This window comes from Nicotiana tabacum, chromosome 14 (assembly GCF_000715075.1).
Source record: "Nicotiana tabacum cultivar K326 chromosome 14, ASM71507v2, whole genome shotgun sequence".
NCBI lineage: Eukaryota > Viridiplantae > Streptophyta > Magnoliopsida > Solanales > Solanaceae > Nicotiana > Nicotiana tabacum.
In genome coordinates this window covers 10,142,688-10,169,253 of record NC_134093.1, presented here as the reverse complement: position 1 = coordinate 10,169,253, position 26,566 = coordinate 10,142,688, and the positions used below count along the sequence as shown (strand labels likewise).

At 35.9% G+C, this 26,566-nt stretch overlaps 2 long non-coding RNA genes across 3 annotated transcripts; both read left to right on the top strand.

The window, feature by feature from the left end:
• The first annotated feature begins 537 nt into the window (after positions 1 to 537).
• LOC107797152 (uncharacterized) lies at positions 538 to 3,802 on the top strand. The gene is made up of 3 exons (XR_001650607.2): positions 538 to 929; positions 3,495 to 3,545; positions 3,645 to 3,802. It is a non-coding gene; the product is annotated as an uncharacterized LOC107797152 (long non-coding RNA).
• An 816-nt stretch (positions 3,803 to 4,618) lies between these two features.
• LOC107797153 (uncharacterized) lies at positions 4,619 to 6,550 on the top strand. Of its 2 annotated transcripts, none has more exons than XR_001650609.2 (3): positions 4,619 to 4,944; positions 6,160 to 6,306; positions 6,403 to 6,550. It is a non-coding gene; the product is annotated as an uncharacterized LOC107797153 (long non-coding RNA). The 2 variants fall into 2 exon arrangements; XR_001650608.2 differs by having other exon boundaries at positions 6,157 to 6,306.
• The last annotated feature ends 20,016 nt before the right edge of the window (positions 6,551 to 26,566 follow it).

The following is a 26,566-nucleotide window of genomic DNA, read 5'->3' as shown; positions in this document are numbered from 1 at the left end:
CTGCAAAATTGGTTAATTTGGAACTTGAACGAGGATGGTCATACTTGGCATGCAACAAGTGCACTAAAAAGGTTGACAAAATTGGGAACAAATTTTTTTGTAAGAAATGCAATGAAGAACAATGTTCTGTTGGTCACATGTAATTTTCATATCATATGGTTTTAAAACATATAAAAAGGAAATGCATAAGATTAAAAAAATTGGACTTGCAGGTATCGACTTGAAGTTCGTGTTATTGATGGAACTGCTTTTATGTCATTTTATTGCTTTGGAATCGCGAAGCTATGCAGATTATAGGAAAGTCCGCAAAAGAATTGAAGCAAGGATTAATTGAGGTATACTAATAATGTTCTTTCAAATCAGCACTTTTAGCTTAACTTACATTGTCTACTCCTAGAATTCAAAATAAATTTTTGCTTCCCCTGTTTGCTATGATGGATGCTTTCTTACAATAATTATAAGAGGAATTGTCTGTGAAACTTTAGAAAATTGCTGCATATTCTGTTAAAAGTGTTGCAGTTGCTAAGAAACAAATTTATAGGTTACGTTTTTTGGATTTAACAGATGAGTTTTTGGTGCCTTGTTAACTGCTTCTATGCAGTTTCAAGTGATTATTTCCTATTTACATGGCTATTCTTTATTTGTTGTGAACTTAATTTAGTTGTCAATTATAACTTTTCTAACCTATGAAATTTGGTTAGAAACAAGACCAACATTGGATGGCTTAATAATAACCTTAAACATGAATTTTTTATAAAGAATATCATCCAGCTCACTTGGATAAGAACGGTCGTCATCCACAACAAAAGCCTCTATCTTAAACAGGGGACTCAAAGCCCTGTTTAGTGAGCATACTGGGGCCAATTGCAATAACGAGGATAAAAGAAATCAAATGATAACTGAAGAAGCTCAAATGTCATTACCGGAAGGTGAGCATGTCTTCTACTGCTGGAGTAGTATCATTTTTCATGCCAACTCATGTGAATGGAATTTTTTAATTATCCCCCTTACATTGAAAATAGTGGACTCTTTGCCAACAATATTTGCATTTTTCATTTATTTTGGCTAATTTATCTCTGTAATATGTGGGGCTTTTGCCTTGTTTCTTCACATATTATTTGCATTATCATCATCAGTACTATAAAGAGCAAAAAATATTTGGAATAACAGCTTTTTGGGGGAGAGGGGAGGGAGAGGAGGGTGTTATAAAGATGCTATTTTCTTTTGCAATTGGATGTATCAATTCATCTTTCTGTACTTCTAATTCAGGGCTAGAATTTCTAAAAATATTGATGAGTCAACAGGTGATGGCACAATTAGTTCCTCGTCAATTGACCTCCAGTAACTTTTTAAATATTAACGTATGGTATTCCAAGATGCTAAAGTATACTCAGGCATAAAAGCAAGCAGCTACATAATTGCAAGTGAAGGAACCAGAACTTTTAGCTTTTAAAAGAAATGGGTTAGAAAATTTTACGATAAAACTTTCTCAAAATGGTAATCTGTGGCAAAGCGACAATGGAGGCTTTTTTATTAAGGGAAAAAATGGAGGTTATCTTTTGCAATTAAAATGCAAGTTTTGCAACAGAATTAGTGAAGTTACCTTTAATAATGATACATACCTTAAGATGTTAAAGGTACATTTTGGCATAAAAGAGAGTAACCAGTTGTACACAAAGAAAAGAGAAATTTGACCTGTTAAAAGACGAACAGAGATCTTTAATAATTGAACTTTCTTGAAATGGTAACTTGTGCAAGGAAAAATGTTATTTGTGCGTTTGAAATTCTGTAGAAGTGTGAAATACCAGTAAAACATGATGCATATTGCATACCTTGCTCTTGTAAAACTGTAAGTTTTTGGATCCACCTGATAAATTCTGGCTGTCGCAATGGCTCATTATCAAGTTTCAAGCCCCTAATTCAAAATGCAAAATGTACACTATATATATAGGTGGAGGTTACTGACTGTATAACTACCAAATCTTTCTTGTTTTTTTTTGAGGGGGGTTGGGGTTTGGGGATAAAGTAGCATTGTTATGGGCTTTCATTTTTTTTATTTACTATCTACAATTTATCTAGTTAGTTAATTTCAAGTTTTGACCTTTTGTGTGCTGATGGTTAAATTGTTTCATCAAACTTGATCTATTGCTCTCTCTATGCGGTTGACCAAGAATAATTAGGTTATCCTATTAATGTGCTTTTTGATGGAAAATGTTAAAGTGGTAACACTGAATTAGCTTTTTGTTATTTTGTATTGAGTAAACATTGGCAGATCTGATTCTGTGCTAAGTTCTATTCCAAATTTGTGTTCATTATTGTAGCTTGCTAATTAATCTCTTCAGTTTCTTGCTCGAAATAGCCAGTGTTATCAAAGGCGCGCTTAAGCCCTGAAGCGAGGCTCAAAACATGTTGAGCGTTACGCCTAGCTTAACGGGCGCTTCCGTGATGTCATCAAGACTCTAAGGCATACTTTTCCTTGCTAACGAGCGTAATCTTGAAAATGCGACACTAAACAATTGATATTTCACTTTATCGTAATTTTTCTTCAATTTCTTTGTCCATATATTTGGTATTCATGCTTATAGATATTAGTCTTGGACTACACATACATATTTGTAGTTTTTCTCCGTTTGTGCCTTTCTTCGTTAAAGCCCATACTTTATTTGCGCTTCGCGCTTAAAAGCCCCAACAGACCTTAGAGCTTTTTTGCACTTTTCGCCTTTGATAACACTGGAAATAGCATTCCCCGGTGATTTTTGTTCTTAAAACTTAGTAGGATAATAGTTGTTATCTTGAATAACGAACTGTATCTGCCCTAAGACTGTTGAGGATGTGCCTTGATGCTTCACCTAGAACAAAATAGCTGTGTCTTTGTTCTGTCTGTTTCCTATGAAGCATGGTTCTAGGTAGCCTTTTCACAGATCTGATCTTCCACGTAGATGAAATGCTAATTGAGCATCAAAGCACGCCCAAAGATACAATCTAGGTTTAACTTTGGTAACATTCACGTATATTGGTGTTCGTGCAATCAAATGATATAGGGTCCCTCAGAGATCCCTGTTAATGGTAAAATTTTAGGTTGATTAGGTTTTGCCTCCAACTCCAAGTCTTGAAAATTGAGATTGAATTTGTGACTGAGGATCCTCCTCTTCTTCTTACCCTTCCTGAGCCGATGATCTATTGGAAACAACCTCTCTACCTGCATTAGGTAGGGGTAAGGTCTGCGTACAGACTACCTTCCCCAGACCCGACCTGTTGGGAACATACTGGATTTGTTGTTGTTGTTGTAAGGCCAAGTCTACACTGTTGTGAAGATAACTGATGATTATGATCTCCTAAAGGAATACTGCCACTCTTCACTCGAAGACACATTCAGTGTAAAATACTTACTTACCAAACTCCAAATGCATTTAATGACAACTAAATTAAGTTGTCTATCAGTATGTTACCTTGAAACATTAATGTTTATTTTATGATATTTTTCTTTGTAACAGGATTCAGAGATTCCTGATGGACAAAGTTCGGGTGGAGAGAAGCTATTTGGGGTAATCATCCAAAAATTAATAGTGTTATGACATTATTAATTATTTAGTTGTATACATATTAAGGGGTAGGTGACCTTTCGGACTGTCTTTTTTGTGCAGATTTTCGCTGCGCTTTTCTTCTGGTTTTCATGGTTGATTGGACAACTATGGTAATTGGAACTCTATGTATTTAATGGTTAGCACTTAGCAGTATAGTTTAACCAAATGCTGGAGCAGTTATTTGTACATTAACATAATTGTTTTCACTAGAGTGGCAATGTATTGTGGAATTGGTGCAAACTGTCGAAGAAAATGGTGCCCAATAAATTATGGGCAACACTTAACATTGTACTAATAGACTAAAGTAGGAAATAGGTTTAACAAAAAGGGATAGAGGTAGTTCTTTTAATCATAAAAAGGTACAAAGGTAGTAAACTGCAGGGATTCTGCATAAACCATATTCTAAATTCCTAAGAGGCATGGAGTTCCTTTGCTATGCAATATTGAAACTTATGGCAAGTGGTGAAACCAAATATGCACCAGTGGGGACGACGTTTATCTCTCTCATTAGTAAAACTTCATAACCATGACGAATTTGTTGGAAGATGACCAATTATAAAATCCACATATCTTCATCCTAAGAATATTTATGCATATACATTAAGCTTATGCATAAACTTCCCAAACATACTCTTATGGACAAAATATATAGTCGTCACTGGTATGTATATGTTGATGACAAAACATATACACCTTCACTTCACTTCACTGGTAATCCATTGTGTAGAAGAGTCCTACTTAAATATGTTCTAATTGTCCTGAATTTTCTATCTTTCTAAGGATGTCCTACTGAATTTTTTTATTGGTAGAGTTTTGTTATGGGTTAACTCCTTAAATTAATTGGAAATATATTTGTAATATAAAAAATTAACTTCCCTGGTGTACTTAAGGGAATTTTCTTTTTTCCAGAATAGATACCAAAAAATGTTTGTGGAACATATATTAAAATAAAAATATTACTTCACTAAAAAGGACTGAAAATAAAAAAACCCTCATAAAAACCAAAAACAGGCTCAACCTCAACTACTCTACAACTTCTCACACCAAATTAAGTTTCTCTCAGCAAAGTCCGGTCAACTACCAATATCAACGGCAATATATGAATCGAAGGTTTTCATGATTCTAGGTTTGTCTACATTACCTTAATTTCTCTTAGGAAATAGTGTTGTTCTCAATCCTGTTGTGGTTGCTTCAAAGTTACTTGAAAAGACTCCACAAAATTTCCAAAATAATCTAAACTTCTCACAACAAAATCAGTTTGTACGGCACTTTGACATGGAAGAATTGAAGAAACTCGCAAGAAAAAATAGAATACGCATACGGAACAAGAAACGACCAAAATATTCCTCGGATAACAATGGTATGAACTTTTATAACTATTTACTGATTTTCAATACAAAATCATATACTATTCCGCTTAAATTAATGAACACTTTATTATAGTATGTGCTCTTTTATTTTCTTTGCGGTAAATTATATTTTTCTAATTTGTCTTTCTACCTGACTGTTTAATCTACCATAAACTTTTTATCACGTCCTTAAGTTTTTTTAACTATTCAACGTTGTGGCATATTATTTGTGCTCATTTTTTGTTGGAGAAATGAAAATTAATATTTGGTATAGTCGTTCTTTGTTGTTTTCGATTGTCCTCTATTCTTTTATTTGGCTTAAATTAGATTTTCCTTCTTTTTACCTGATTTATTTTTTCTACTAGATCAGAATAAATATACCCAAAATTTTTTAGCAATAAATTCGTGATTGAACTACCTAATATTTTTGTCCATTCCTTGTATACTTTACTTATTTTTTGTCTTACTAAGTTGTTTGATTCTCTGTTTTTCAATTTCAAAGCTGCATTTGTTGATATTGAATCTTATAACATTTGTTTTTTTAAAAGTTATTCTGATGATTAGTTGTATAGGTGTATCATCTTTAGATTTCGCCTTTTTACATGCTTTAGTCAGTTGGAAGTAGAGAAAATCAACATTTCAAATCAGCTCTTCAATTCTTCTATACTAATCTCTAAAGTGAACATAGCGAAAGTAAAAGGGAGAGGGGTGAATTGTGGTCGATTAAAACTTAGTTGATTAAATATGAGTTTAGTCGACTAGATTCAGCACAATGAATAGTTAAAGAGAAGTAAACCAAGCAAACTGAAAGATAATAGGACACAACAATTTTTATACTGGTTCAGTACCAGTAAGTTACTTACATCCAGTTTTCCTTGGGTCACAAGGGACTTCTTAGATCTTTGATAATAGGTTACAATGATGATGGTTTTGGTTCGCTCACCATCAACAACATTCAATGATAATAGCTTTTCTAATGTTGACAAAACTCTTTTGTGTTCTATCTCTTCTTATCTTTTATGACACTTGTAGACTCAAGAATACAGTGTTTGTACTAAGAACTAGAAAGGTTTAGAATCAGTTTGTGTAGTTGCGTATCCAATCCTTAAGTATGCCAGTCTTCTTATAGACCAGATTTGACAGCTGTTATGATTTGTTTTGATTGGTGCACACAATGTTTTATTGATATTTGATTCATGACCCGTGTCTTTAATTCCTTCAAGAAGGATGGGCTAGATTTAATAATCCAGGGAGTGCTCCAAGCCGAGATCTAGGGAGTGCTGCCATGCTCCATGCTTAGTCGAAGAAAGGAGCAGTTGATGGGCTGGATTAATTTATCCGGGGAGTGCTTTCCATGCTCCATGATTTATTGGGTAGAGGAACAACATTTCAAGTTGTCTCCAATTACATTGTGTTCCCTTTCCATTTTGAATCTTCCTTCATACAGAATCTGCTATTTGTATTTGCAGGTGAGTTACATGTAAGGCAATGGTTCAAGATACATAATCATGGAGTGGATCTTCATTCCTTTTTGGCAATGCTTGCTTCACCTGAATCTGTATATATTAATATAACATTCATCAAGACTTCTTTATGGATATTTGATCATTATTAAAATTCTACACTTAACAATCTCCCCCTTTTTGATGATGACAATAAGCTAAAAAGAGTTTGACTAATTTATGGATACTTCCCTGTTCTTTTCAAGTGTGCTCCCATGTCTTTAAGCTGATTTTTGATTTGATTTGAATCTGCATCTGCACTTTTCTTTTCAAGTGTGCTCCCCCTGTCTTTAAGCTGGTTGTTGATTTGAATCTGCACTTAAGAAGCTTGTAGTTCACATGTAAGGCTTTAACACACCTGCAACCATGTAGTTGTAGTTCACCTGTAATACACCTGCAATATTTTTTCCTTCTTTCTCCCCCTTTGATATCAATTAAAAAGAAACATGAGAAACTACTTGCAGTAATAGTACTAGCTAAGCATGCATAAAATTTGTACAACTAAGCATTTATAGTGAGCATAGTCGACTAATGCTCATTCCAGACACAACCAAAAGAAAATAATCTTAAACTATCACACAAAGCAAAAAGGATTGTCTTAAGCATTCCTAAACATCATGCATGACCCTGATTCCTTGCCTCCTTGTGGTTTGAAGAGTGATCCTAAGTTTGGCCACGTCTGCCGCGGTTTCTTTGGTTACTTCTCTGATCTTGTCCACCTGCTCCTGCATAGAGGTTAGGAAATTCCTTGATATATGCAATGTTGTGCTGCATCAGCATCAGTTGGTCTGAAGAAGAGGATTTGTTGGCTTTAGATTTTAGTCCTCCACTGCTCTGAGTAGGGATGACTTCTGATGCTTTGTCCTTTTCAAGCCAGGTTCCCTCAATTAAAGTATACCCCATCATGAAAAAGGCAGTCTTGTCATAGGTGCTAGAGATAATCTTTAGAACATAGATATATAGGTCCACTTTCATGACTTTCAGGATGTGAGAAATTAGTAAACCATAAGGCAGGTTGCTCGCAGAAGAGGAAACGTCCCTGATACTTTCAAGCATGTATTGACGTACCCAGAAAAACCAGTTTATAGCTTTACCATTTACCAAACAATACAGAACAAATACATCTCTAAGAGACAAAGTACTCAGAGAACCAGTACGGGATAGCAAAGTGGTTGCGATAATGTGGGCTAGAACACGATGTTCAAACTTCAAGTTCTTAGGACCTATATCAGGGAGGTTTTCAGACAGAACACTTTTGACCTCATCAAAAAATACTTCAAAATTATCTGGCCGGGAATATTGCACAAAGAAGTTGTATCCAACAAACTTTGTGGCAAAGATTTTTTCAAACTGATAAGAATCAAGGATAATATGAGTTCCTAAGACCATGGTTTCTAGATCTTCTTTATCATTCACAAAAAGGTTTTCATAAAACATGCTCACATGCTCTTTATAGACAGTATCACCAACAGTAGCAAATAGGGAGACAAGTTTCTGAGTTTCAAAAATAGACAGAACATCACAGTCAGAGTTTTGCATAGACTTTAAGCTTACAGTGCGACCAAATGCAATTGACTTTCCTTTGAAGGAGACAAATCTAGCCTTCTCTTCAGGGCCATAGAAAATCATCTTGTCTTCAGGACCAAACTCACTATTTTCAGTTTTTTCCTTTTTCTGAGAGGATTGTTTGGGGATAGATTCTATTGGCCGTTTTCCTGCCCTCTTTTGAGATATGAGAATTTTTTCTTGAGAGCCACTTGATTCTTCTTCAGTAAGTAAGTTGTCTGTGCTTTCGGAGGATTCAATATCAACAGGATCATTTTTGGTTTTCTTGAATCGGTGGCTTCTTCTGGGTAAGGAAAAAGAGGGAGAGGGTTTTGCTTTGGCCATGAGTAAGAGGAAAACAAAGAGAGAGATTTGGTTCCTTTGAGAGAGTGGGAGATACACTCGAGAGAAGAGGAGTTAAAAAAAGAAAACAAGGACGCCTCGATTTCTGGAGAGACGTATGAAAGACAACTGAAAAGTTGCCTTCTGCAAAACTATACCGTCAGTTCAAATAGAAGTGAATACTAATTAAGTACTAAGAGATTTTTTGGCACAAACAACAACATACATGGAATTAAATAAGAGTAATTATGGGATACATTAACCATGGTTATGGGAGAATTGTGCAAATGCCAATTTTATTTAGAAGAAAACGAAATCTTTCTTCAAGCAAAGGTTTTGTAAAAATATCCGCCAACTGATTTTCAGTATTAACAAATTCTAATACAATATCTCCTTTAGCAATATGATCATGTATAAAATGATGCTTGATCTCAATATGCTTAGCCCTAGAATGATGCACATAGTTTTTTGATAAATAAATTGCACTAGTATTGTTACACATGATCGGAACAGAATTAAGATGTAAATCATAATCTAACAGTTGATGCATAATCCATAACACTTGTGTGCAACAGTTGCCTACTGCCAAATATTCAACTTCTGTGGTGGATAAGTCCACACAGCTTTGTTTCTTTCTGTGCCAGGATACAAGGGATTTTTTAAGTAATTGACACGTTCTACTTGTGCTTTTTCTATCAAATTTATCTCCTGCAAAATCTGCATCTAAAAAACCTTTGAGATTGAAAATTTTCAAACTTTCATACCATAATCCATAGTCGACTATTCCTATCAAATATCTGAAAATACATTTAACAGCAGTCAAATGAGTCTCTTTAAGAGCTGACTGATATCTAGCACATTTGCAAACACTAAACATAATATCTGATCGACTAGCGGTAAGATAGAGTAATGAGCCAATCATACCTCGATACATTATTTCATCAATACTCTTACCATTTTTATCTTCATCCAAATTAGTCGATGGACTCATAGGTGTTCCTATGGATTTTGCATTGGACATACCAAACTTTTTGATGAGTTCTTTCGTATATTATGTTTGACTAATGAAGATTCCTTTATGTATTTGCTTGATTTGAAGTCCAAGAAAGAAAGTTAATTCTCCCACCATACTCATTTCAAATTCTCTTTTCATGATATTTGAGAAATTCTTGCACAAAACAGTATTAGTACTACCAAAAATAATATCATCTACATAAATTTGTACAATTAAGTTACTTAGAGATGATCATTTGATGAAAGGAGTAGTATCAATATTACCTCTGTTGAATCCATGTTTAATTAGAAATGAGCTTAACTTTTCATACCAAGATCTAGGAGCTTTCTTTAGGCCATATAAAGCTTTGGATAATTTGTAGACATGATTAGGAAAGGATTCATTTACAAATCCTGGAGGTTGCTTAACGAAAACTTTCTCAGAAATAAATCCATTTAAGAAGGCACTTTTCACATCCATCTGAAATAGTCTGAAACACTTATGAGCAGCATAAGCTAATAGAATGCGAATGGATTCTAACCTAGCAACAGGGGCGAAAGTCTCCTCATAATCAATCCCTTCTTGTTGTGAATAACCTTGGGTAACTAGTCTGGATTTATTTTGCACGACTTGTTATTCGTTCAACTTATTTCTGAATGCCCATTTTGTTCCAACAATGGAGGCATTTGGTGGCTTAGGAATGAGTTTCCATACTTTATTGTTATCAAATTGATCAAGATCTTCCTTCATTGTAGTTATCCAGCTTTTTTCACCAAGTGCTTCGTCCACCCTTTTTGGTTCAAGTTGGGATATGAGAGCGATATTTGATGTCTGCTTTAGAGATCTTCTAGTCTTCATCCCTTCCTGCGGGTCTCCAGTGATATACTTATGAGGATATCCAGGTTCACTTTTCCATTCATTTGGGATGACTAATTCCGACTCTTTTTCAACAGAGTTGGTTGGATCGATCAAAGTGGACTCTTGATTTTTTGTAAGATGCATAGCGGATTGATCTTGCTGATCAACCACTTCTTCAGAGGCAATTTCACTTGTATCGATAAACTTTGGCACTATGGAAATTTTTTTATTTTCAGTAAGATGATCATTCTTTAAATGAGGGTTAGTATCCACAAAAATAACATGTATAGATTCTTTAAATGAGGGTTACTATCCACAAAAATAACATGTATAGATTCTTTAAATGAGGGTTACTATCCACAAAAATAACATGTATAGATTCTTCAATGGATAAAGTACGCTTATTAAAAGCTTTATATGCTTTACTGGAGGGAGAGTATCCGAGAAAAATACCTTCATCGCTTTTGGGATCGAACTTATCAAGATTATCTTTTTCATTGTTGTGAATAAAACACTTACAAACGAAGGGATGAAAATAACTGATGTTGGGTATTTTTTCTCTCCATAGTTCATATGGAGTCTTCTTGAGTATTGGTCGAATAAGGCATCTGTTGATGATATGCCATGCTGTACTTACGGCTTCTGCCCAGAAGTTGTGTGGGAGAGAATTTTCCATAATCATGGTTCTTGCCATATCTTGTAGAGTTCTATTTTTACGTTCTACCACTCCATTTTGTTGTGGCGATCTTGGGGAAGAGAAATTGTGAGAGATCCCTTGATCATTGCAGATGTTCTCAAAGGCTTTGCTTTCGAATTCTCCTCCATGATCACTTTTTATGGAGGAAATGTAGTAACCTTTTTCACGCTATACTTTCTTGCAAAAGACTTCAAAGTTTCGTAGAGCTTCATCTTTATACTTAAAAAATAACCCAGGTGAATCTAGAAAAATTATCTACTATAACAAAAGTATACTTTTTACCACCTATGCTAGCAGTTCTAGTAGGTCCAAAAAGATCCATATGTAATAGTTGAAGAGGTTTTGTAGTGAAAACAACGTTTTTGACTTTAAAACAGGATCTGGTATGTTTTCCTAGTTGACATGCATCACAAATTTGATCTTTCGAAAAATCTAGTTTTGGAAGACCGATGACAAGATCGTTTTTAGAAAGATTATGAATAGTATGCATGCTAGCATGACCAAGTTTTTTATTCCATACCCACAAGTTATCAATAATGGAAGCTAGACAAATTTGATTACCAGCACTTTCCAAGTTACTGATAGTATAAATATTTTTGTCCCTATTTTCAGAGAGAATAACTTTACCTGATTCATCTTCAATAAACCAACCATATTTTTTGAAACGAACCTCGTAGTCATTGTCACATAGTTGATTAAAGCAAAGAAGATTGTACCCAAGTTCATCAACCAGATACACTTCATCTACATCACATGTTGAGCTGAGAGGAACTTTTCCAATGCCAATCATATTTCCTTTTGATTTATCTCCAAATGTAACTGTTCCTCTATCTAGTGTGATGATAATTTTGAATAATTGTTTGTCACCAGTCATATTTCTGGAACACGCGCTGTCAAGATACCATTTTCCTTTTCGATTCTTCTTGCGGTGTTCCTACAAAACAAAATTACTTATTTTTAGGTACCCAAGCCTGCTTGGGTCTTGAATGGTTAGACTTCTGAGTGTTAGCTTGACTAATGGATTTAGGTCGCCAGACCCATCTCCTGTTGTCTTTGATCCTATAACGGTAAGAAGTGTGACCAGGTTTTCCACAATAAAAACACAATGGATGTTTTTTGATTTTTAGAGTCCCTTTCTGTTCTGATTCTGTTCCTACACTGGTTAGTGTTGTGACCATTTTTACCACAATAAGAGCATCCCTGAGAGTTTCTAGTTCTAATCAAAGATGTATGAGAAACAGTCTGATTTGATTTGACAGAATTATGACTTGTGAATTTTAGTAATCCATTCAGTTGAAGTTTAAGTTCATTAACTTCATTTTGAAGCATGTCACGCTCAAATTCACAAACTTCCAGCTTCAGGGCCCAACCTTTCTTTTCTCTTTGGATTTTTCTGAGTTCTTTTAAAACTCTTTCAATATCTGCAAGAGCAATATCAACAAATTCTTGAAGTTCATAACAGTTGGGACATGTAGGAAGACGTACATCACTGGTTCCCCCGTCTGCCATAAGACAAAGTTCGCTGGAGTCTTCTTCCTCATTTACTCCTTTGTCTGCCATGAGCCCAAGATCATCTGAGTCTTTATTGCTATCTTATTTTATGACCATGAAACACATATTTGTAATTTTTTCATGGTCAGATTCTTTTTCATCGCTCCAGGCTCCAAAGGACTTCTTCTTTTGAAAGTTCCTGCTTAGCTTTTTCTTCAGTTCGGGACAATCAGCTTGAATATGTCCATATTTTCCACATTCATAGCATCTTTCATCATTTTTATCGTTTTAATTATTCGTCCTTCCTTTTCTGAAGTTTGATCTACCTCTCCTACTATATCTATTTTTCCTAATCATACTTGTGACAACTTGGGAGAACATGGCTATATTTTCATCCTGTTCTCCTCCTTCCTCTTCTTCTTCATTTTCTGGTTCAGCAACAGTTGCTTTAAAGGCAACCGTTTTTTTCTTTTCTTGTTGAATTTTCCTGTTCAAGTGAGTTTTCTCAAAGGCAATTAGATCACCTCTAAATTCATCATAGGATATTTTGTCAAGGTCCTGACATTCTAGAGCAATAACTTTGGGCTGCCAAATTGTGGGTAGACTTCTAAGAATTTTTCTGACATGTTCTCCACTTTTGATTGGTCTACCAAGAGATTTTAGATCTCCAAGGATTTTGCTGAACCCTGAGAACATTTCCTCCACTGATTCTCCATCTTTCATTTGAAATAGTTCATAGTGACGAACTAGAAGATTGATCCTTGTTTCTTTTACCTTCTTGGTCCCTTCATATGTTACTTCTAATTTATCCCACATTTCCTTAGCAGTTTCACAGCTCGAAATCTTTTCATACTCTTCTCCACTGATAGCATTGTACATAAGATTTTTTGCTTTGGCATTCACAGTTATGACAACAGCCTGTTCATCAGTGTAATCATCTAAGTCAAGTGGGTCAGTTGATATTATGACTTGACCATCCTCATCCTTTTTTGGCGGAATTGGAGGATTTCTCTTTTTGATCACACGCCAAACTTTGAGGTCATATGACATAGTGTATGTTTCCATCCGAACCTTCCAGTGAGAAAAGTGTTGCCCGTTGAAATATGGAGGTCGTACCTGAGAGGTTCCCTCTTGAAATATTGCACCGACGACTGCGTTTGATCCCATGATCTTTTTCTCACTAGATGTTAAGCAAAGTTTGTGAGCCTTGCTCTGATACCAATTGAAAGTACAGGGGGGAGGGGGGGGAGGGGAGGGGGGTGAATTGTGGTCGATTAAAACTTAGTTGACTAAATATGAGTTTAGTCGACTAGATTCAGCACAGTGAATAGTTAAAGAGGAGTAAACCAAGCAAACTGAAAGATAATAGGACACAACAATTTTTATACTGGTTCAGTACCAGTGAGGTACTTACATTCAATTTTTCTTGGGTCACAAGGGACTTCTTAGATCTTTGATAATAGGTTATAATGATGATGGTTTTGGTTTACTCACCATCAACAACATTCAGTGATAATAGCTTTTGTAATGTTGATACAACTCTTTTGTGTTCTATCTCTTTCTATCTTTTATGACACTTGTAGACTCAAGAATATAGTGTTTGTACTAAGAACTAGAAAGGTTTAGAATCAGTTTGTGTAGTTGCGCATCCAATCCTTAAGTATGCCAGTCTTCTTATAGACTAAATTTGAGAGATGTTATGATTTGTTTTGATTGGTGCACACAATATTTTATTGATATTTGATTCATGACCCGTGTCTTTAATTCCTTCAAGAAGGATGGGCTGGATTTAATAATCCAGGGAGTGCTCCAAGCCGAGATCGAGGGAGTGCTCCCATGCTCCATGCTTTGTCGAAGAAAGGAGCAATTGATGGGCTTGATTAATTTATCCAGGAAGTGCTTTCCATGCTCCATGCTTTATTGGGTAGAGGAATAACACTTCAAGTTGTCTCCAATTACATTGTGTTCCCTTTCCATTTTGAATCTTCCTTCATACAAAATCTGCTATTCATATTTGCAGGTGAATTACATGAAAGGCAATGGTTCAAGATACATAGTCATGGAGTGAATCTTCAATCCTTTTTGGCAATGCTTGCTTCACCTGAATCTGTATATATTAATATAACATTAGTCAAGACTTCTTTATGGATATTTGATCATTATTAAAATTCTACACTTAACACATAGAAGTAGATTTATATTAAAAAGCGTCATGACATGACATCCCTTAATGGTTTGATACTTTCCCTAACTTCGTTAATTTCTAATTGTTAGCTAATTTTTTATTTTTATGGTTTACTGGCTTTGTTGATCCTATTACTATCATAGAGAATGCTTTTGAAAAAGGAAAAACAAAACAACCATTAATGGACATAACAAATCGTCAAAATTCCACTCCATTATGCAGTGCACACATAAAGAATTGTGGACCCGTTTCATCGTCTACTTCTCAAGCACTATGTCCAAATTCAATGCCAGACCAAAATTTGCGATGTGGTTTGTCGACTGCAAATGTACAAACAGATCATCTTATACCGGATTTAAAAGCGCTACCATTATTGCAAGGTAAATATATCAGTGAACTTTATGTAAAAACATGAGTCTTTCATAAATTCCAACTACATATTTATTATTACTTATTATTAATTTGAGGATATAAAATTTTGTGACAGTGCATCGGCTCTCCACATAAAATATGAGATTGTAAATTATATACTTATACATCCTAAAACCAATTCACAAGGCACCAAAAACTCATCAATAAAACAGCATGTCCTACTATTTTTCATTAGGTGAACAAATATAATATGCCCTGTTAGATTTCAAAGTTATTAGGATAAACTATATTTCATTTGGACCATTTTAACTTGAATTATGTTGGACCTCTTTAGAAGTAATATCATTAACTTGACAAAAAAAATATTTATCTAAATGGTATTCACATTCGAGCTTTTCTAAAAAAACTGAACATTAAGAAATATAAACATTTATAAATTCTTGTCATTATCGTGTGTAGGTTCGTATAGAATAAACAAGACGAACATTTAGAGGTTGATCCTCCCATGCTAAATAATTAATTTTGATATATACGTTTTTTATGCTTACATATTTAGTAATTTAGAGGGTAATATTAGAGTTTGATTATTCTAATAAGTGCCGACTAAAGGTCATCAACCATAAATTGTAAGAAAGACTATTTTTCACTAAGTTTGATGCGTTGATGCAAGCTCATTTTGAAAAAATAATTTATTGTAATACATATTTTCTCTTAGATTGATCATGTTTTTGGTAATGCTCTCCTGATTCGTATTATTTTAGTGATCTTTCATAATATATTTGAAACTATGTTTCAGATATATAGTACCTCTTACATCAATCATGTTTTTGTTAATGATGTCGTCAGTAGTGTTCCTTTGGAAGGATAATACAATAATGTTTTCCTTTTCGATGACTTTTCAGTTTTAATAACTTATATATGTTTGCCTTTTAAATAGCCTTTGTACCTATGAGCTATGTATAATATGTGATTTGTATGCCATTACTTCCTATGCGTATATTCATATGTCTTAGCATAATATTTGTGTACTTTCTAATGATGTTATAAATTTCTGTACTGAGAAAGAAATAGTGAAATGTACTTACTTCAGTTTAAACATTTCTTAATTATTTATTAAAATCATGCCTTGCACTGTGAGTTCTTTGAGGGAGGGAGTCGGAGGTCTATCGGAAACAATCTCTCTACCCCAGAGTAGGGGTAAGGTCTGCGCACACATTACCCTTCCCATACCCCACTAGTAGGATTATACTGAGTAGTTGTTGTTGCCTTGCACTGTGAGGCTATTACGGAAAAGATCTATATTAAATGCAAGAATGTCAAATAAATTATGCTAACTATTACTTTTTTTTTTCAGAATTTGAGGATGTCAATATTGATGGTGATATACCAGGTATGCTATTAGAAGAACACCACAACTAACAGTCATACATAAAAGTTTATTAATATTTAATTTTATGCATCAAGGCGATATGCAATCAAGGTTACAAGATCATGATGAAAATGAAGATGAAAATGTGTTTGAAGGCATGTGGATAAAAACCCAACAATCATAGATCATATGAAAATATATTAACAATTCAAACTATATTGACTTCTTAATTTTTATATTTTAATATTATTATATGTAGAGGATGAAGTCGAAAGCTGGACAATTTTCAATGAAGGTAAGTATGATGGTTATTAAATTTACATATACAACATTATTCTATTTTCTGTATAATAAGTATTGTGACTTTAACCCTTTATTTTACTCTCACTATACTAGATTACTGGGATATAAGAGATGCTACTTATGAATATGAATATTGTGGGGCATATTTCTGGTACGAGGAAAGAATTAACAAGAAGTATAAGAAAAGAAATTCAGTATTCAATTTGTGCTGCAATCGTGAAAAGATCAAGCTACCAAATCCAAAAGAGCCGCCTTCCATCTTAAAGGAATTATTGTTTGGATCAGGTTAATAGATAAATTTTTTTTGAATAAAATAAACCAACACAAGAATTTATACATATATCTTCTTTAACAAACTCTAATTTCATGAAGGTGCAAAAAGTAAATATTTCAGAGAGAATATACGAACATATAATTCTATGTTCTCATTTAAATCAATGGGAGGAAAGATTGATGTCTTTGTCAACCAAACAAAGGGACCGAAAACATTCAGATTATCTGGGCAAAATTATCACCAAATTGGAAGCTTATTACCTCCACAAGGATCTACCCCAAAATTTACACAATTGTATATCCATGATACAGAAAATGAAGTGGAAAATAGAATTCATGCTATCAGGTTAGTATTGATCAATTGCTTAATAATAATATTTTAATAATAAATTTTATAAAAGATAAATATTTTTAGTAAATTGAATATTTTATTCTTACAGTTATGGTGAAAGTAACAATCAGCTTCATGCTGAAATTGTTACTGATTTGAAGCAAATGCTTGATGACCATAATGTTCTTGCAAAGTCATTTAGAATGGTAAGAGATTGATTTCAAGTAGATCGAAACTCAAATATTATACTAAGCTTGATAGGGAAAAGAGGCTCTAATGGAAGAAGATACAACTTACCGACAATTTCAGAGGTAGCTGCTTTGGTGGTCGGTGATTTTGAACAAATAAGGTCTTACACAGATATCATTGTTGAAAGCCAATCAGGACAACTACAAAGGATAAATAAATTAAATGCTGTATACTTAGGTTTGCAATTTGATAACCCAAAAATGTCATCTTTAATTTAAACGTTCATTTATGTGTTCTATGAAGATGTTGAGAGCTTACCTGCTATGAGTTACGTATCACCTGAATAGTTGATGTTAATGGCATTCCTTTTCTAGTAATATATTGCTTATGATGCCACTGTTAGTATTATTTTCATGTTGTGTTACATTGATTGGATTATGTATGTATTGATAGGATTGGTTTCTGGGATTCTCTGGCAGGTGGATAGGCCCAGTTACAAAGGAAACTCTCGTAAAATTTTTGAAAATTTTGGGAGTTAGTAAAAATTCGGGAAATTGAAATGGGTGAAAGAAGAGATAAGTTATATTATGTGTTTAGGGCAGACTCTAATTCTCATTCGAGGACGAATGATCCTAAGCGGGAGAGAATGTAATGCCCCGTAAATTTTTGCCAAGAAATTTAAGATTTCGTGGTGCCAAGGTAGGCTAATGTATTGTATTTTCGGACTTATTGGGTTGAACAGTGTTTTGGGGAGTTGAATCATTTCGATCTCGTGAAGCCAGGTCTGTAGCGCGCTAGACTGTGCTATATCCTTTGCGAAGCCTGGTATTTAGAGCGCTATAGACCTCGCGAATCCTGGTTTGTAGCTCGCTATAGAGTGTGCCTAGCCTGGTCTGTAGCTCGCTACAGAGCATGCCTATCCTGGTCTGTAGCCCGGTCCGGAAATTTGGAGAGTTTTTATAACCCGACCCCCATTTCATTTAACTCGTTTTAGGGTTCAGATTTTGGGTATTTTCTGGTATTTTAGAGAGAGGGAGAGCGATTCTAGAGAGAGAAAAAGAAGGACTAAGGATTTCACTACTCTACCTTGAATCAAACCTTAAAATCGTATCAAAGGGTTGCTAGAGCTTCAAATAGGTAAGAATTTCTTTCTCTAATCCTTCAATTTCGAAATCCAACTAGAAATAGATAATTAGTAAGATGATTCTTGGATGTGAGAGTATTAGTTATACATGCTTGTACCAATAAGGTTTGTGGGAAGATTGTTGAGTTCAAATGGGTAAAGATTGAGTTGAAAATGGTAGAAATCTTCAAAGACTTTAATTGAGGATTTGAAAGGCAATCCGATGTCGGAATTCGATAATTTTTGTATGGTTGAACTCGTATCGGAACGGGTGTTCGGATTTCATAATTTTTTACGGGATTCGTGACGTGGATCCCAATGTCGAATTTTGAGATGAATTTCGAATTTTAATCCGAAAAATTAGTAAATTCATGTGGAATTAATTCCTACGATTTGTATTGAGTATATTGAATTATTTATGACTAGATTTGAGGATTTTGGACACGAATTCACGAGGCAAATGTTTATTGGAATCTTGAATTTGGTTGCAAAGCGAGGTAAGTATCGTTGTTAACCTTGACTTGAGGGAATAGAACCCTTAAATTATTTGTTATGTGAAATGGATGTGAACGACGTATAGGCGAGGTAATGAGTGTCTATACGTCGTCAAATTAATTGTTTGCATAATTACTTGAAAAATCATAAATCATTTTAAATTATGAATTAATTATTATATTAATTGTTTCTCTCGTGTCCTTTGCTTAATATCATGCCTTGAATCCATGCTATAATTGCTACATGCTTATTTGATTTATGTGACTTAATTTCCACTTGACGTTTAGTGTACTAATTATTAAAATGCTTATTACATCCTTAATTTCCATAATTAATTGCTACTTGTCATCACTTATTTCTAATAAATCATAATTATTGTATTCTTGTTGTCTTATAATTTTATATTAATTGTTGCATTTATTGGAGTAATTTCTTTTATAAGAATTGGTAAATGAATATATTGGAGGAGCGGGTTGCACGCCGCAACTGAAATGAAAGTGAATATATTGGAGGAGCGGGTTGCACGCCGCAACCGAATTGATTGAAATGAATATATTGGGGGAGCGGGTTGCACGCCGCAACAGAATTGATTGAAATGAATATATTGGAGGAGCGGGTTGCACGCCACAACAGAATTGATTGAAATGAATATATTGTAGGATCGGGTTGCACGCCGCAATGGAAACTGATTGAAATAATAATTGGTTATGACTGCCGAGTGGGCTTCAACTGTTGAAAAGAGACACATGTTTTATTTCTATTATTGTTGTTATTATTGTTATTGCGTACATGTTAATGTATGTGACCTGCCTTAGCCTCGTCACTACTTCGTCGAGGTTAGGCTTGGCACTTACTGGGTATATGGGGTCGGTTGTACTCATACTACACTCTGCACTTCTTGTGCAGATACTGGAGTTGGTCCCAGCGGCGTATAGTAGATTTGCTCGGATTCAGCTATTCGCAGGAGACTTGAGGTATAGCTGCATGACGTTCGCAGTTCTGAAGTCCTCTTCCACTTTATCATAGCTTTTGTGTTTGCTTTCAGACATTTTTATTTTATTCAGACCTTTATTTGTATTATTCTAGAAGCTCGTGCACTTGTGACACAAATTCTGGGATGGTATTTAGACATCGCTATTATTATGGATTATTTACTATATTTCAGACCTTACTTTCGCATTTGTTTCTTTGTTATTAATTAATTTAAAATTGTTTAAAAATGGCTAATATTATTCTAACGCTGACTTGCCTAGCAAGTAAAATGTTAGGTGCCATCACGATCCCGAAGATGGGAATTTTGGGCTGTGACAGTTGATATCAGAGCACTAGGTTACATAGATCTCACGAGTCACGAGCAAGCTTAGTAGAGTCTGAAGGATCGGTACAGAGACGTCTGTACTTATCTTCCAGAGGCTATAGAGTTTAGGAATAATTCCACTTCTTTCATTCCTTATCGTGCGACATTAATTTAGCTTGAAACATATATCACATATTCCTTTGTATCCACTCATGTATGACATTACGCACTCGGTATCAATTGTGCGTCGACTGTTCGTGATGCCACAAATGGACTACGAGGGACCCAGAGATGCTCAAACATTGCCTCAACATGTGGTTTCGACTGAAGATGCAGACGTATTGAGGGATCACCCAGTAAATCATGTGGGGGGTGCAACGGACCTTGGCATCTGGTTGATTTATACGAGCTGTAAAGGTTAATATTGTGGATCATCGGTCGTGGTGAACTATGACTTCGCGCCGAGTGGGGGAGTCCACTATTATTGGATGGAATGCGGGATCATGTGTTATATCAGTTTTGGCCTGAAATATATATATGTGGTACTGAAAGGTTCCCCAAATATTTACACATGTTTAAGTCCTGAGATGTTGTAGAGGATAAGGTTGGGATTTACGGTATGTCCGTCTCCTTAATAATCCTATACTTCAGTACCAAAGGAGTTAGAGAAACAACTTTAAATTCACAGAAGGTCTACTCAGCGTGGACGTCATGGTTGCAGATTTTGGGGTGCTTCGGAGGAAGTACAGTGGTTGACGAGATTCTGGACTATGTGGTTCATGCCAAGATTTGTCTGTATGGAGCTCTACTTTTGTGATCATTGTGTATAAATAGGGGTAAGGGTTACCCCAAAGAAGAATCGAAGAGTATGTTAAGAAATGGGTTAGCTCAGCAGTGTTGAGTCAGCATAACAAAAGGAGAAATTGGCCTTGGGAGAGATAATTCTCCACCGGTGTTCGTGGCAAGCCTATGGAAAGGGAAGACCAGTCAATGCAACACCGCCAACCTGGCTCAGTTCTTAGAAACATTTTTGAAAGAGTTTGTTTCCCGGACTCTCCGTAATACGTGGTGCATAGTGTTTGAATAGTTGTGTCAGGTCACCATGACAGTGTCAGAATATGCCATCAGGTTCAATAAGTTAGCCCGTCATATTCCTACTTTGCTTCCTACAGCCAGAGAGCGAGTCCACAAACTCATTAAAGGACTCAATTATGATGGTAAAATTTTGTATGACTCGGGATCTACAAGCTGATACTTCATTTCTGCTAGTGGTAGAAGTTGCCAAGATATTAGAGTGTGTTTGAGCTGAGGAAAAAGGAAACTAAGGAGACCAAGACGTCTCGAGGTTCTGGAGAATTCAGTGGATTCTACTCTGTGAGTATAAATCATTATGGCGGGGGCTCGGGTAGTCGGCCAGCCCAGTCCGCACATCGAATTATTCAGGGTGCTCCAGTAAGTTATTTTAATGCACCACTGACATGAGTTTCCTACAATGGTTATTCCAGTTATCTGGTAGAGACTCAGTATGAGCAGCCAAACCCGCAAAAGAGCTGTTATGAATGTGGTGACACTAGGAGCATCTTGAAAAAATTGTCCTAAACTTGGGAGAGACATATTTCATCAAAGCACTCAGGCTGCGTGCCCCATTATAGTTACTACACCACCTACATGACCAGTTAGGGTTGGAGGACGGACGGGTAGAGGGAGTCCTAGAGGTGGAGGTCCATCCGTTGATATTTTTTATGGTATGGCTGAGGTTGTTACATCATATGGTGTAGTTACATGTATGACCTCGATTTAATATAAAGGAATAATTTCCTTAACTTGATTCGGTTCTGAGTATCGAGACGAGTCCTCCTATTGTGCTCCACTTATGAGTGAACTTCGTGGTTCTATAATCTACTTATGTGTTTACTCATGTTGGGAGATTCTATGGAGATAACTATGCCTATCATTCCGTGTTTATCACTAATAAGAGCTGCGAGGCTAAAGGTGGCTTTCTGTTACTTATTTCGGTAAGTTTTGATGTAATTTCCAGATAATTAATTACAAATTTTGAATTATATGCCCTACCGGGGTGTGGTTCATTATGTGTTGTGATTTTGTTTAACAAAAATTATTTAAAAGGAGAGAATGGAAATTTTGATTGGCACGATGTGCATATTACTTGTGATTCAGATTTGAGGACGAGATCCTCACATTTTAATATAATTTGATATGCTTAAACCGGTCTACGAGCTGCGATGGAAGATATATAAGGACGAGATCCTTGTGAGGAAAATTCTTGTGTTTAAGTTCTCCCTTGTGAAATTAAATTTGTACTATAGTAATAATAGGGAATCATGCCTGCTAGGCTTATTTGAAAATTCTTGTATGAAATTCTCCATGCATACTTGCCAAATTCGTGTTGTAATTATTGAGTTTTAACCTACGAGATAAGTGATTGCCCAGGTGGCGTTAAATGTGACTCGTTAATTCGGATAAATAATTATGAGGTCTTCATGCCTTGTATCTCGTTATCAGTATTGTGAAGGTTTGCAACGAGATTTTTGTTAACATGATGTTAGTTGATGATTCTGTAATTGATTATGAACAACTATTAAGACCAGATTGACCCAGAAGTGTGCCCCATTTACATGGTCAGACGAGTGTGAGTTGAGCTTTCAGAAGCTCAAGACCGCTCTGACTATAGCGCCAGTGTTGGTATTAACCACAGGTTCAGGATCTTATACGGTGTATTGTGATGCATCTCGCGTTGGGCTTGGTGCAGTATTGATGCAAGATGGCATGGTGGTTGCATATGCGTCACGGCAGTTGAAAGTTCATGAGAAGAATTATCATGTTCATGACTTAGAATTGGCAGCCATTGTTCATGCGCTGAAGACTTGGAGGAATTACCTTTACGGTGTCTCATGTGAGGTATTTACTGATCATCGTAGCCTTCAGTATTTGTTCAAACAAAAAGATCTCAATTTGAGGCAGAGAAGATGGTTGGTGGTGTTGAAAGACTATGATATCACCATTTTGTATCACCCAGAAAGGCCAATGTGGTGGCCGATACTTTGAGTAGAAAGGCAGTGAGTATGGGCAACCTTGCGTATATTCTAATTGGTGAGAGGTCGTTAGCTGCAGATGTTCAGACTTTGGCCAATCAATTCGTGAGGTTAGATGTTTCAGAACCCAGTTGGGATCGAGCCTGCACAGTCGCTCGGTCTTTTTTTTTATTTGAGCGCATCAGAGAGCGACATTATGATGATCCTCATCTGCTTGTCATTAAGAAAACAGTGCGGCACGGTGGTGCCAAGCAGGTTGATGTGGGAGATGATGGAGTTTTGTGGATGCAGGGTCGTATTTGTGTTCCTAATGTGGATGGACTTCGTGAATTAATTCTTGAAGAGGCCTACAGTTCCTGGTATTCTATTCATCCGGGTGCCGTAAAAATATATCAAGATTTGCGGCAACATTATTGGTGGAGGAGAATGAAAAAGGATATAGTTGCCTATGTAGCTCAGTGTCTTAATTATCAGCAAGTTAAGTACAAGCATTAGAGACCTAGTGGTTTGCTTCAGAAGTTAGAAATTCCTGAGTGAAAGTGGGAGCGTATCACTATGGATTTTATTGTTGGACTCCCACAAACTCAGAGAAAGTTTGACGCACTATGGGTCATTGTGGACAGGTTAACCAAGTCAGCAGATTTCATTCCAGTAGCAGTTACCTATTCTTCAGAGCGGTTAGCTGACATTTACATCCGCGAGATTGTCCGCCTTCACGGTGTGCCCGTGTCTATCATTTCTGATCGAGGTACACAGTTCACCTCGCACTTCTGGAGGACTATACAACATGAGTTAGGCACGCGGGTTGAGTTGAGTACAACATTTCATCCACAGTCAGACGAACAATCAGAATGCACTATTCAGATATGCTTCGCGCTTGTGTTATAGACTTAGGAGGTTCTTGGGATCAGTTCTTGCCACTTACGGAGTTTGCTTATAATAACAGCTACCAGTCGAGCATTCAGATGGCTCCGTATGAAGCATTATACGGGATGCGATGTCATTCTCCAGTTGGCTGGTTTGAACCGGGAGAGGCTCAATTGTTGGGTACTGATTTTGTACAGGATGCCTTGGATAAGGTCAAGATTATTCAGGATCGACTTCGCATAGCTCAGTCTAGGTAAAAGACTTATGCTGGCCGTAAGGTTTGTGACATTGCATTCATGGTAGGAGAAAGAGTATTGCTCTGAGTTTCACCTATGAAAGGTGTAATGAGATTTGGAAAGAAGGGCAAGTTGAGCCCTAGGTATCGGACCCTTTGAAATTCTTGAAAGGGTGGGTGAAGTAGCCTACAAGCTTGCACTACCACCTAGTTTATCAGCAGTTCATCTGGTGTTCTATGTATCCATGCTCCAAAAATATCATGGTGATCCGTCCTATGTGTTAGACTTTAGCTCAGTTCAATTGGACAAAGATTTAACTTATGAGGAGGAGCCGGTAGCTATTCTAGCTCGGCAGGTCCGTCAGTTGAGATCTAAGAGTTATCCTTCAGTTCGGGTACAATGGAGAGTTCAACCGATTGAGGCAGCTACCTGGTAGTCCAAGTCAGACATACGGAGCAATATCCACATCTTTTCACCAACTCAGGTACTTCTCTAATTCTATTCGAGGACGAACGTTTGTTTTAGAGGTAGAGAATGTGATGACCCAAAAATATCATATTTAATTTAAACGTTCATTTATGTGTTCTATGAAGATGTTGAGAGCTTACCTGCTATGAGTTACGTATCACCTGAATAGTTGATGTTAATGACGTTCCTTTTCTAGTAATATATTACTTATGATGCCACTATTAGTATTATTTTCATGTTGTGTTACGTTGATTGGATTATGTATGTGTTGTTAGGATTAGTTTCTATGATTTTCTAGCAGGTGGATAGACCCAGTTACAAAGGAAACTCTGGCGAAATATTTGAAAATTTTGGGAGTTAGTAAAAATTCGGGAAATTTAAATGGGTGAAAGAAGAGATAAGTTATGTTATGTGTTTGGGGAGGACTCTAATTCTCATTCGAGGACGAATGATCCTTAGCGGGGGAGAATGTAATGCCCCGTAAACTTTTGCCAAGAAATTTAAGGTTTCGTGGTGCCAAGATAGGCTAATGTATTGTATTTTCGGACTTATTGGGTTGAACAGTGCGTTGGGGAGTTGAATCATTTCGACCTCACGAAGCCAGGTCTATAGCGCGCTAGATCGTGCTATATCCCTCACAAAGCCTGGTATTTAGCTCGCTATAGAGCTCGCGAAGCCTGATATTTAGCTCTCTATAGAGCTCGCGAATCCTGGTCTGTAGCTCGCTACAGAGCGTGCCTAGCCTGGTCTGTAGCCCGGTCCAGAAATCTGGAGAGTTTTTATAACCCGACCCCCATTTCATTTAACTCGTTTTAGGGTTCAGATTTTGGGTATTTTCTGGTGTTTTAGAGATAGGGGAGAGCGATTCTAGAGAGAGGAAAGGAAGGACTAAGGATTTCACGACTCTACCTTGAATCAAACCATTAAATCGCATCAAAGGGTTGCTAGAGCTTCAAAGAGGTAAGAATTTCTTTCCCCAATCCTTCAATTTCAAAATCCAACTAGAAATAGGTAATTAGTAAGATGATTCTTGGATATGAGAGTATTATTTATACATGCTTGTACCAATAAGTTTTGTGGGAAGATTGTTGAGTTCAAATGGGTAAAGATTGAGTTGAAAATAGTAGAAATCTTCAAAGACTTTAATTGAGGATTTGAAAGGCAATCCGATGTCGGAATTCGATAATTTTTGTATGGTTGAACTCGTATCGGAACGGGTGTTGGTGGTTTGTAAATTTTTTCGAGATTCGAGAAGTGGGTGCCACTGTCGATTTTTGAGATGAATTTTGGATTTTAATCAGAAAAATTAGTAAATTCATATGGAATTAATTTCTACGATTTATATTGAGTATATTGAATTGTTTATGACTAGATTTGAGGATTTCGGACACAAATGTGCGAGGAAAATGTTTATTGGAATCTTGAATTTGGTTGCAAAGCGAGGTAAATGTCGTGGTTAACCTTGACTTGGGAGAATAGAACCCTTAAATTATTTGTTATGTGAAATGCATGTGAACGACGTATAGACGAGGTGACGAGTGTCTATACGTCATCAAATTAATTATTTGCATAATTACTTGAAAAATTATAAATTATTTTAAATCATGAATTAATTATTATTTTAATTATTTCTCTCGCGTTCT